This window comes from Balaenoptera ricei, chromosome 18 (genome assembly GCF_028023285.1).
Source record: "Balaenoptera ricei isolate mBalRic1 chromosome 18, mBalRic1.hap2, whole genome shotgun sequence".
Taxonomy (NCBI): Eukaryota; Metazoa; Chordata; class Mammalia; order Artiodactyla; family Balaenopteridae; genus Balaenoptera; species Balaenoptera ricei.
The window spans coordinates 28,033,797-28,047,070 of NC_082656.1; positions in this window are offsets into that span (position 1 = coordinate 28,033,797).

Consider the following 13,274-nt stretch of genomic DNA (forward strand, 5'->3'; position numbering starts at 1 on the left):
AATCTTTTAACAATGTAATTCCTTATTCTATAAATTTGAATTTTTTATTCTTCACTTCTAGCAATATATTCTGGGATTATTATACTATATTTATATTGATATACCCATAAACATATACTATTATACTTTTTACCAAAATGAAGCATTTTTTTCTCCAAAATATACAAACTGCTCATACAATTCAATATCAAAAAAACAACCTAATCAAAAATTGGGCAGAAGACTTAAACAGACATTTCTCCAAAGAAGACACACAAATGGCCAACAGGCAAATGAAAAGGTGTTCAACATCGATAATTATTAGAGAAATGAAAATCAAAACCACAATGACGTATCACCTCACACTTGTTAGAATGGCTGTCATCAAAATGTCTACAAATAATAAATGCTGGAAAGAGTGTGGAGAAAAGGGAACCCTCCAACACTGTTGGTGGGAATGTAAATTGGTACAGCCATCATGGAGAACAGTATAGAGGTTCCTTAAAAAACTAAAAGTAGAGCTACCGTATGATCCAGCAATCACACTCCTGGGCATATATTGAGAAAAGTTGAAAACTCTAATTCTCAAAGATACATGCACCCCAATGTTCATAGTAGCACTACTCACAATAGCCAAGACATGGAAGCAACCTAAGTATCCACTGACAGATTAATGGATGAAGATGTGTTCTATATAAATATACACAGTGGAATATTACTCAGCCATAAAAAATGAAATATTGTCATTTGCAGAAACATGGGTGGACCTAGAGAATACCATACTAAGTGAAGTAAGTCAGACAGAGAAAGACAAATATTATATGATATCACTTATATGTGGAACCTAAAAACTAATACAAATGAATTTATTTACAAAACAGAAACAGACTCACAGATACAGAAAACGAACTTATGGTTACCAAAGGAGAAAGAGAGTGGCAAGGGGATAAATTAGGAGTATGGGATCAACAGATACACACTAGTTATAGAAAACTGATAAGCAACAGGGATTTACTGTATAGTACAGGGAACAATATTCAATAACTTGTAATAACCCATAATGGAAAATAATCTGAAAAAAATAATATATATATGTGTATAACCAAATCACTTTGCTGTACACCTGAAACTAACACAATATTGTGAATCAACTATACTTCATTAAAAAAAAATGAAGCACTTTTTTGGCATTAGTCTATATCTTGATATTTTTATTCAATATCAATATCAATTTATATATATTTTCCCTATTGCTGGATAATATTAGCAGTTTAAACAGTGCACTTTTGTGATTGTACAACTTCTATAGGTCAGAAGTATAGGCCTGGCTTGACTGGGTCCTCTGCTCTTGGGAATATTCAAGATGCTGTTGGGGTTAGGATCTCATCTCAGGCTCAAGATCCTCTTCCAAGCCTGTGTGCTTGTTAGCGGAGTCCAGTCCTTGCTGCTGTATGTCTCATGGTTGCTCTTTTCTTCAAGACCAACAAGAGAATCTGATTTCTTTCTCTCATCTCTTGACCCTCTTTAAAAGATTTCACCTGATTAAGTCAGGCCCAGCAAGGGTAATCTCCCTTTGATTGACTTAAAGTCAACTAATCAGGGACTTTAATTACACCTGCAAAATACCTTCACCTTTGCCATAAGATGATGTAACTTCTTGTTGCTTCTCATTGGCTATTGAATCTGTCACTCTGTTCTGACTCAGATTTTTTTTTCAGTTTTGATTTAGGTTTTTGCTTGTCTCAACACACAGAAGTATGCAACTTAAAACACTGTTACAACATGTGTGCACCATTGTGAAATGTAAGGCAAGACTCAGGAGTGTGTGTTTATCATGGAGTAAAATTTGTACAACTCTCCACCATGATATATGATAACCTATCTTGTGTGTCTGAGTAACCATGTATCTGAATAGACAACTCTCCTACCACCAAGATCTGACTGTATGCATTTTATCAGATTCAGTTCTTTCAACTGTCATTTAAAGTTTTAGTTGAAATAGTCTATATTTTCATTAATAGTCACCATACTTTTATTTTTTAGACCTATTAATCATAGATATTGTAAAGTCCTTTGTTGCTACTTGTAAAATTTCTGCTCCTACGGATTCTACCTACCTTTTCTCCCTCTTGAATATTGGTTATTAGATCCTGTACATTCAAATGACTACTAAGCTTATAATGAATGATAGACATTATGATTAAATGGATCATAGAGGGTCCAGTGATTTTTCTTCAGAGTGGGTCTACCCTTTCCTTTATTAGGCAGATAGAATGAGGAGTTGATCACTTTAACCCAATCAAGAACTAAAGTAGTTTAAGGTTGATTTTAAATTTTGATAAGCTTTAGTTGACTTTTGGCACTCTCCTGCTTCTAGGGCTCAGACTTTCACAGCTTGAAATTGCTAACTTTGCAGTTCCTTAGTACTCATGCACTCTACCCTCCTTTTAACAGGTTGTTAGCTTAGCTCCAGCATTCTTCCCAAAACCACTATGATATTTGCCAAACGTCTTGAGGATCATACTGTCTATACGTTCATGTAGCTACCTAAAGCACTGCTGATTTTTTTCTGATCCAGTTTTGCCTTCTGCCTGAGACCCACTCAGATATTCTGCCTCCTACTTACACATAAAATTGGCATAGAATTGGTAAATTTCCCTTATTAAAAGGCAAGTATACATATAGCTGATTCACTTTGTTATACAGCAGAAACTAACACAAAATTGTAAAGCAATTATACTCTAATAAAGATGTTAAAAAAAAACAACCTATGTGAGAAGAAAGGAAATAATAAAGATCAGTGTGTATATCAATGACTCAATACATTAGAAACAGAAAAACCGTATAGAAAATCAAAGAAACCAAAAAATGCTTCCTCAAGAAGATCAACCTATAACCAGACTTACTAGGGGGAAAAAAAAAAAAAAAACAGATTACTGATACCAAAAATGAGGGAAATGACATCAGTAGAAATTCCATGATGTAAAAAGAATAATAAGTAAAGAATATGAATAAATTTGATGTTAGATAAAATGGACAAATTCCTTCAAAGACAGAAACTATCAAAGCTCACTTAAAATGTAATATTTAATGTGAAAAACAATATATCTACTAAAGGAACTGAACTTGTTGTTTAAAAACTTCCCACATAAAAGACTCTATGCCCAGATAGTTTGACTTCTGAATTCTACCAATTATTTAGAAAGAAGTAATTCTGATTCTACACAAATTCATCCAGAAAACTGAAGTTAAGGAAATCCAATATTATGACCAAAAACATTAGTGGAAAAGAAAGTAACACATACCAGTCAGAATGGTCATCATCAAACAATCTACAGATAATAAATGCTAGAAAGGGTGTGGAGAAAAGGGAACCCTCCTACACTGTTGGAATGTAAATTGGTGCAGCCACTATGGAGAACAGTATGGAGGTTCCTTAAAAAACTAAAAGTAGAGTTACCATATGATCCTGCAATCCCACTTCTGGGCACATATCTGGAAAAAATACATGCACCCCAATAGGACATAGCAGTACTATTTACAATAGCTGCTAAGACATGGAAGCAACCTAACTGTCCATCAATAGATGAATAGATAAAGAAGGTGTGATATATATATACACAATGGAATACTACTCAGCCATAAAAATAATGCCATTGCAGCAACATAGATGGACCTAGAGATTATCATACTAAGCGAGGTAAGTCAGAAAGAGAAAGACAAACATCATATGAGATCACTGACATGTGGAATCTAAAAAAATAATACAAAGGAACTTATTTACAAAACAGAAATAAACTCACAGACATAGAAAACAAACTTATGGCTACAAAAGGGGAAAGGTAGGGGGAAGGATAAATTAGGAATTTGGGCTTAACAGATACACACTACTGTATGTAAAATAGACAACCAAAGAGGACCTACTGTAGAGCATAGGGAACTATATTCAATATCTTGTAAAAAATTATAATGGAAAATAATGTGAAAAAGAAAAAAATATGTATAAAAAAAGTGGAAATTTTCAGTTCAATTCTAAATGATTCTGTCCTCGTTGGAATTTTAATTCCTTGTCTTCCATTTTTTCATAGTTTTCTGATGTCTTCAAAAATATAATTTCTGTGATTATCTAGCATTTCTGGCTATTCTCTGTGGGACCGTTAGCTAGCAATGGACTACTCTGTCCAACTTAGAAATAAAATTCTTCCTTAAAAATATAGATAGATGATAGATAGATAGATAGATAGATAGACAGACAGACATATCTTCCTGAGGAATAACAAAGTTGAGTACAGGTTTATAGATCATTTGGGTATACACTTTAGTGAAATACTTGTTTGTCTTTTCTATTGTGCTGCATCTTTTTCATTGATTTGTATTATTTGTTGTAGGATCTTTTCCCACTCTGCTATTTTATGAGTAGTGTTCTAATTTTAACATCATCCAATTATTTGACTTCCAAGAGTAGAATTTTTGTCCTGTTCAAGATTCTTTACATACTACAAGGTTACTAGATATTCTCTTGTTTTCTTCTAAAAGGTTTATTCTTTTTATTTTTCATATTTTTATCTGAAATCCATCTGGAATTTATTTTGGTGTACAAAGTGAAGTGTCAATAGTCATTTTGTTGCATGTATGTATGAAATATTTCACATTGGATGATTTATAAATTAAAATAAAAACTAACCAGAAATATCTGAATAAGGACAAAGTAGAGCTTCTACGTTTTAAAATATAATTATTGAACTTAAAACTCAGTGAATATTTTAAAAACTATAGGAAATTCATAAAATGAAAGTTAGATCTTAAGAAGCTATACAAATGCAGAACAGGAGGCAAAAAAAAGAAAAATAGAAGATATGGAATAGTAATTAAAAGACATAAAGAATAGAATGAAAAGGCAAATGTCTGCCTTCTTCAAAGGGATCAAAGAGAGCTAGTGAAAGAATTGAGGTAGGTAATATTTGAGAAGATAGTGGCTAAGAATTTTTCAGACTTGATGCAAGTCTCAGGTTAAGAAAACAAATTAGTTCAAGCAGGATTACTGAACAAGAATAACTTCATGCAAAAATATTCTAGTGAAACTATAGTGGATAAAAACAACCAAAAAAAAAAAAAAAAAGAGAGACCTTAAGGTAAGCCGGGGGCGGGGGGGGGGGGGGGAAGATTGGTAACCTACAGAATAATGAAAACAAACTGCTACTTTACAGCAACGTTAAAAATTAAATACAATAGAACAGTATCTTCAAAATCTTGAGAGAAATATCAATTTAAATACCCTATCTATCTATCTGTCTATCTATCTACCTATCTTCATCTATCTATCTTTTAGATAATGTTGTGAATAAAGCAGAGATATGCCTCTACAAGGACACAGCTTAACCAACCTGGAACAAAAAATTTGAGATTGAGCTGGAAAGCTCCCAGGCCCTGAGGGTAGCGTGTTACAAAAAGTGTTACAACAAAACAAAAATCACCAAGGAGGTCAGTGAGAGTTCAGAGAGGATCATGGGGTAGGGTTAGCTCCAGCTGCATTCCCCAGGGCTTGAAGGACAGAAAGTGGCAGCTGACCATCATCACCATGAGTGGGATTAAAGTGAAATTCTCCCTCAAGTTCACCAGCGAGGAGTTGAGCTCCAAGAGAATTCATTCCTGAAACAGCAGTGAGTGCTCAGAGTCAAGGTTGCCATGGTCACTGTTGTCACCAAGAGGTAGAGGCTCAGGGTGCCCTACATCATGAGCCAGTGCATGGTGGAGATTGAGAACCAGGGCATGAAGGAAGTGAGCATCTATTGCATGTCCAGAGTGGTCATCCACATTCAGGCCCTGAAGGTGTCCTTTGATGGCAATAACAAGGATGTGTCAATGAAGATGAAGGAGAAGGAAGTCAACACCATCCCTGGGATGCTGAAGTTCTACTTCCACTAGCTGCCTGAGCCCGTCTTCACCAACAAATTCTACCCCAGATTAGCCAAGGGCATCCCTCTTTCCAGCCCAGCTGCAAAGGAGAGCTACATGCTTAACTTGCTACTGTCATTCCCAAAGCCAGAGGCCACTTCCTTCTGGACCACCTGAAAAGGGTGGCAGAAAATGAAATGGTGAACAAGATGTCCCTGCACAACCTTGCCATGGTCTATAGCCCCACACTACTCTGGGTCCTCAGAAAAGAGAGCAAGCTCCCTGCCAAACCAGCCAGCCCATCTCTATTACAGAACAGCTGGTCTCTGGAAGTCATGTCCCTGGTACAGGTGTTGCTGTATTCCCTGCATCTGGAGGTCATTCCTTGCTCCAAACAGCAAGAGACAGAGTATCTTATTCTTCACCAAAGTCTAAAGGCTTTGGTGAAGACTCCAAATCCATCTCTAAGATTCAGACAGAACAGCCTAGAAACCTGGTAAAATGGGCCAACTGCAGAGCAGGAACTGAACCTTCCTGAGGATTAATTGAGCCACCCCCCTAAGGTCTGGACCTTCTACCAAGAGACAATTACCCAAGGCAAAAAGCCAAGTGACCTAGGCAACTCTGGATACACTGTGAGCCTGAAAGCTCTGTGCTGGCTTTAGACTGTAATTTTTCATGCTTCCATCAGAGAACACCCCAAGCCAACAGGTCTCAGACTGCACGCCGCTAGGACAAGGTGAAGGGAGTGGTTTTTCTGAACTTACCAGAGTTTAAAAGATTTCTAGAGTACTCATCAATATGAACCATCCCAGGGGAGAAGGGAACAAGGCCAAATTCCATCACTATCTATCCTGTGTTGAGTAAACATTGCTGCTGCTTCATGAAAAAAAAAAAAAAAAAGGTAAAATGTAGGGGCTTTTAGATAACCAAAAATTCCTTCACCACCGACTGAGATTATCACCAACAAATCTTCATTAAAGATACTCTAAGAAATGTATTTAAAAATTTTGTTTTCAAAATTTATATTCTTATTTTATTTTGTGTTAATACTCCCCTATTGTGTCACTGATGCTTTTACTCTTATCTATCTAAACATGCTTGAAAACTTCATTTTTTTTCTATCAAAATATGTTATTAGTCATGGCCTGTATCCTCCCCACAAAAGGACAAGAATGTTCTGTTCTCCCCCCTTGTTGCAAGCATCTTGACTTTTATACCTAGATTGTCATCAATTACTTTGCATTATGAGTCAATATTGATTTAGAATTAACTCAATATATTCTTGCTATCTGTCGGTAATATTATTTCTTATAGTTCACAATTTTTATCTTGATTTTTTTTTTTTTTTTTTTTTATTTTGCTGTAGGGAAAATTGGTGTAAGTCTCCTAGGGAAAGTCATTAGGTTAATTTTGTTTTTACTCTTAAACACTGACCCTAGTTTGGCTGAGTACAGAAAACTGTGTTCAGTATCTTTTTTACTTTATACCTTCAGTGATACTGCTGCATTGTTTTCTAGAATCAAGCATTGCATATGAGAATCTCCACATTTTCACTTTTTTTTCCTTTCAAAAAAAAAAAAATGAGCTTCATTCTTGATTTGCTTTGGGATCTATTTTGTATTGCAATCTGGGTATGTCTTTTACATTCATCTACTTAACATTCAGAGTAGCCGTTCCATAATGAAGCCTCATGAACCATGTCAAATATAGGAAACTTTCTTCTATAATTTCCTTGTCATTAGTTGCTTCTCAATTTCATCTCCTCTGCATTATTTTTATGCTTCTATAAGTCCTATCAATCTATGAATTGACTCTGCTTTAAACATAATTTCCATATTTTTTACTCTTTTTTGCATCATATCCTGCATGATTAATTAATTTTTTTGTTTTAGATTGTTAAAATCATCTTAACTATGTTCATTATGTTGCCATTAAATTATTATTACTCATATTTTTATTTAGCAATTTTAAAATTTTGCTTCATTTACTTCAGTAAAATTCCTCTTCAATACAGCTTTCTTACCAAGTCTAAGTATACAGTTTTAACACCTTCAAATATTTAACATAAATGAGTAAATAAAGAGAAAACTAAATAACAAGTGGAAATATTAAAAAAGATGACCCCCCCCCATGAAATAAACTTAATACAGTATACAGGCAAGATCTTAAAATAAATTTCTCCATGGTTTGAAAATGCTTAATGTGAATACAATGAAGGCTTGTATAAAAGTACCTAATACAGTGTTTAAGCAGGAAGTGGGTATTCAAAACATGTTATTTATCACATGAATTAGAGCTGTTTAATAATCTGCTTTCTCATATAGAAGATTATTTCTTATCTCTAGTAAAGTTTTGAAGACACTGACCAAATAAACAGAGATTTTTATAGAAACTAACCTACATGGCCCCTGAGTTCCCTAAAAATTATATCAGTCATATACATGGCAAGTTTTATATGTGATTAAAAGCTAGTTCCAAAAAACTTTAAATGATTGCATGTAATATTAGGTTGATGTTAATTGATACTGTTCTTTAGTGTACATGCAATTATGACAGTAGTTATTTATTATCTAATTTACTTAAAGTATCAATATTATATTGATCTTTAAGAAGTTCTTTTATGAAATTTTTACTGAAATCACAATTATTGTCATCAACTTCACCATTATCAATTTTTATCTGAGTCACATTTTTGCTCTGTGCTTTTGGAATCAAACCAAACAGCGAGATATATTTCTGCCTCTAAAGGGATAACAACCAGAGCTCTAATAGTGACACAAATGCATTCATGAAACTGTAGGGCACAGGACTGAAGGAAATGCAATACAAAGGCTCAGGAAAAGGAGTATTTTCTTTCTTTCAGGAAGGATAAAACGGAAATTCCAGTGAAATGCAATGGACTTTAGTTCTATGATGATTCAATGGTAATTATGTTTATAAAAAATGATCCTAAAATACTAAGAAGTTCTCAAGTGTCTTCTGAATATTAAAGGACATTTTTAAAAAATTTAACTTAGCTTTAGTATTCAGTACATTTAAAATACTTTAAAAATTTCTTTGAGATTTTGTTATTCAAAATATTTGACTCAGGACATACTCCATTCTCTCACCATGGTCAACAACCAAGTGTTTGGAGAAAAGAAAGGGAAAAAAAGAGAAAATAGGAGAAGATTTTCAATTTGACTATATTTTATCAAGTAGTCTCTCTATGATTTTGGATGATTTGTTGTATTTTTTCTTCTAGCCTCAAACCATATTTGTGGTAAAACCACATAAAGTCAAATTCATTTAAGTTACTTGGGTTATTCAAATTTTGTTTTCCTTTACTTATTTGTTCACCTAGTGAAATAATTTTTTTTGATACATTCTTAATATTTCTTCCTATGTGTTTTTTATTATGCCTTTTATCTCCCCCCTCCCCGCCACACACACACACACATTAGGATGAAGAGTAAGTACTCTGCTCTGTGGATACATTTTCTTTTTTTTTTTTTTTTAAACTAACACAACATTGTGGATACATTTTCTAAGACTTGTATCTTCTTTAGAGAAATCCAACAGACTTCACAATGTTCCCCTCCTCTTTGATAACAAAATGAACAAAATGACAGACTAATTAAAAGTACAGGATAAAAAAGGCCTTCACTCCTTGTGTTGCTCCTTTCTATTGAGACAGGAAAGATGTGGTTTCCTCAGTGCACTATTCTCAGTAGCATTTGGGTTGTCTTTGCAATCAGTTTTCTTTGTTTTGTATTTTTTGACAGCAGTGCATTATATGGAGAGATAGACTTAGTTCTAATTCCTTACCCTTTCTCCAAGTTTTATAACTAAATAACCTTTTAAATAAAATATTGCAACAGTCCTGCATTTTGAGGATGAAAGTGCTGTTTTCTAAAAGGTCAATTCAATCTGGGAAATGTTTTCAGTTTAGACAATACATTATAAACGGTAGAAACCTGTGGCAATTTTCAGCACCACTAACGGGAAATAAATTTCAGTCATTCACAGTAAGATGGCAATGTGGTGACATTTGAAGCCTGGACATGGGCTCTCACATTCATTGTATGTGACTGACTGCTGTGCAGCAGGGGCCTTTTTCCAACTGCTGGATGAATTTCAGATATAAATGAAAAAGATAATCTGAACACTTTACAAAATGAGTGAGACCCCATCATCTGAGTGACAATATTCTTCTTTTAGAGCAGACAAGGATTAAAATACATCAAATTAATAAATCCCTAGGAAACCAATAATCTCACGTTTGCTGAACAGTTGTATCTTCTAGTAGTTATTATCTTTGAATTACAGTGAGCCACTATCTGTTTCATTTTCTAGATATATGTCCTTGTCCATCAAAAACTATGGCAGTTGCACTACACAGTCAAGCAATAAATTTATGAAACATTTCTCTGAAGTGCATGCTTGTTTCATAATCCCGATTCCATATCTTTATTTACTTCAAAATATATGTAACTGTCAGCATGAGGGTCAGAAGATTACAACACTTTCTTTGTTTCTTTGCTAGTGCTTTTATTTAACTTGAAAAATAAGATGCAGCACCAAGGGAATGATGAAATAAAGGATATATAGAGTCATAATGGCATAAAAATGGTAAACACAGATACACAGTAAGAAAGATCATCGTATCAAATCATTAAAAAAAAATGTTTACTTCAGTAACTCACACACCAACTTTATTAAAAATTCTAGGAAATCCAAAATGATAAGCAAGAGCTTTAACATAAACAGAAAAAGCTCCTCTTCTCTCTGAAATTTCTCATGGTATCATCTGGCTTTTGACCTTAAGGCGTCGTGTACTGTGAATGCAATTCTCTATTGTAGTCCATGATGGATTTGCTTAGCATTTTTAATCTACATGCACTTAAAAACAGCAAACCTCATAGGACATCATATTTTGTAAAAATCTGTGATTCACCTGAAAAAGTTATAAATAAATAAGTTGGCAATTTTTATTCAAGAGAAACACCTCAAAAAGCCAACAAAAGGCATATACAAGTGGGTATCAACAGCATATTCTTATTATAGAGCACTCTGACTTGGAATTACTTACAGTTTTAGAGTTCAAAATATCCTTTAGCTTAATTCTATCAATTAAGATAGCATGTCTCTTTTTATTTCCTTGCTATATAAGCTATTGTCTGAATTAAATATGTTGAAATCAATTTTAATTACATGATACATTTCCAGAGATGATGGAAACGTATCAATTCTACATTTCTATGATTAATCTCTATAAATATTTTTGGAGGCTATTAGAGGATATTTCTGGTTGGTTTTTATTATTTGATTTTTAAAGTATCACTGTTGGAACTTCCCTGGCAGTCCAGTGGTTAAGACTCCATGCTTCCACAGCAGGGCGCACAGGTTTGATTCTTGGTTGGGGAACTAAGATCCTGCATGCCATACAGCACGGCCAAAAAAAAAAAAGTTTCCAAAAAAAAAAAGTAAATAAATTAAAAAAATAAAATACTACTATTATCCATATTCTACAAAGGTGGAATTATGGCTTCTGATCTTCCATTTCAGATATAAATCTGTATAATATTTTTGCCAATCTTTTATTCATCTCTACAATTATTTCAGGATGTTGGCTTGGGAAATTCACCAAGGTTTTCTATAACAATATTGAATACACTAAATATCCTTCAAACTCCTCTAATTATTTATCAGCATTTCTCTAGGACCAAGGGGAGTTATTCAGTTTCTTGGAGCATTGGTTTGTATAGAGCCTGGTTCGTAACCTTATTATCTGGTTTCTCCACTTATATTATGTTCCATATCTTTGGGACTTTCAGGTCAGAGCTTCACTGATAATATTTTCTGAGCAAAATGCAATTGGTTTAGGGACAGCTCTCTCTGCTCCAAGTTAATCATGACTTTTTTTTTTTTTTCTTTTTACTAATTTACTCCATTTTTACTAATTATTTATATTATTCCCCGTAGCTTAGTCTTATCATTTTAATATTTCTGGTTTACTATAGTCTGAATTTTTGTGTCACCCCAAAATTCATATTAACATTAAACATTAATCTTAATCATATTAACATTAAACCTAATGCCCAAGGTCATGGCATTAGGAGGTGAGGCCTTTTGGAGATGATTGGGTCATGAGGGTAGAGACCTCATGAATGGGAGTAGAGCCCCTTTCTATAAGAAGAGGCCTAAGATAGGTTCCTTGCCCCCTTCTGCTATGCGAGAACACAAGGAAAAATCTGTGACCTGGAAGAGAGCCCTCATTTGACTGTGCTGGCCCCCTGATCTCTGACTTCCAGCCTCTAGAACTGTGAGAAATAAATTTCTGTTGTAGTTAAGTCACCCAGTCTGCAGTTTTTGTCACAGCATCCTTAATGGACTAAGACACAGTTGTTTTGGCTATGCATTTAAGACTTAATAAGATGTAAGGAGAACTAATGGCTCTTATTTCCCCTCTACCATGTCCCATTTTCTATCACCTGACCTTTCAAATATCAATAAATGGCATCACCCTTTGTCCATCAGACCATCTTTTATTTTGCCCTTCCCTCATACCTCATATCTAATTCAACAGTAAGTTCTTTAGAATTTGGTTCCAAACTATATATTAAATTTTATTCCTACCACTCCGTGGTGCAAGACACCACCATCTCTCTCCCAAATGTCTGCAATAGCAATTAGAAGAACTAAAAATGCTAAATTGTTAATTCCACTCTCAACATTTTATTAGTGTTCTTGCTACTATTCAGGTCTCTGTAATTTCAAGATCCTCTAAGCTTTCATATTTAAAACTCTCTTCTCTTCCAATAATATATTAAAAAGTAGCATATTCCTCCTTATATATCATTTTAATTTTATCGCTACTAAGAACGTTGCTCCTGCTTCTTTACTACATTGTCTGCATATTTGTTTGGGTTTTAAGAAATTGAATCTCACCTCCAGCTACCTGGACAATCTGGTTTTCCATTACTCTCCAATATAAATTATATGATCTAGTCTTTAAAATAATATTTTTCACAATCCTTGAATATTCTGTATAAATTCTATATCCAGTTATTTTTTCATGGTTATATTAATTAAGGTATAGGCTTCACTGCAGTGATAGAGAACTAAAATATATAAAATATAAACATTTATTTTCTTCTCTTGCTATGTTGGTTTGGTGGCTTCATGGATTAAGGTGTTTCACCACCATGCTTGCATTCCTGGCAATGTTAAAGAAAAGGGGAAGTGGAGGTCATGCACATTATCTTTAATGGCATAACCCAGCAGCCATACATGCCCTTTGCTTGTAAATCTCACTGGCCAAAGCATAGTAAGATTATAAACATATACATAATTGTTTTTTCACAAGCATTCAAATATTATTTTCCAGCTTTTGGGTCCACCCTTTCATCCCATCT